The sequence below is a fragment of the Amborella trichopoda genome, chromosome 4 (assembly GCF_054954075.1).
Source record: "Amborella trichopoda isolate Santa Cruz 75 chromosome 4, AtrichopodaSantaCruz75HAP2 v2.0, whole genome shotgun sequence".
In the NCBI taxonomy this organism is placed as follows: domain Eukaryota; kingdom Viridiplantae; phylum Streptophyta; class Magnoliopsida; order Amborellales; family Amborellaceae; genus Amborella; species Amborella trichopoda.
Genome location: NC_142339.1, coordinates 26,720,662 through 26,721,332, shown reverse-complemented (window position 1 = coordinate 26,721,332; position 671 = coordinate 26,720,662).

The window sequence follows — 671 nt, the reverse complement described above, 5'->3', positions numbered from 1 at the left end:
GTTTGTTATTTGAGTCGGTGCTTGGGAGATATAGTCACGTTAATAAGATGCGAGGGGAGTAAAAATTCGTTAAATAAAAAGATTGAAAATCCTTAAATCCTTAGCGGGAGCAAATTATACACCTGGTCCGACCGGCAAATCGCTTGCAAGATATTCTTTTTCTTTTTCTTTTTTCTTGAAATTCCGAGATACATCAGTATTTGATAATGGGTGTAGTTGCACCTTAAGCTTGCAACCTTAAACAATCCAATTAAGGCGTACTTTTCAAATTTTATCATAATATGTAATTTTGATATAAATTTTTTTTTTGGAGTTATCTCAAAATCTATTTTCATATCTTGATTATAAAATTTTAAACTTTAAAAATCGATCAAGTAGATCTATAAACATTTCTTGAAATAAACGGTCTAGATGTATTGCAAGATGCACTATTTTTGGAACTCAAAATATTTTTTTTGTCATAGTCATACATATCGTTGTCGAGATGATCAAAGGGTTTTTCAACATTAAAACAGTCTTTTCCAATGGATTTTTTAGATGCATCAATTATTTTATATTTTATTGTTGTAATCTTATATAAACTTTTTCTGATAATTATTTTAAAAAATTAGATTTTGAGTTCTTGAAATTCTAGATAGCTGTCTTCAAGTGCAATCTTAGGATGTTACTTT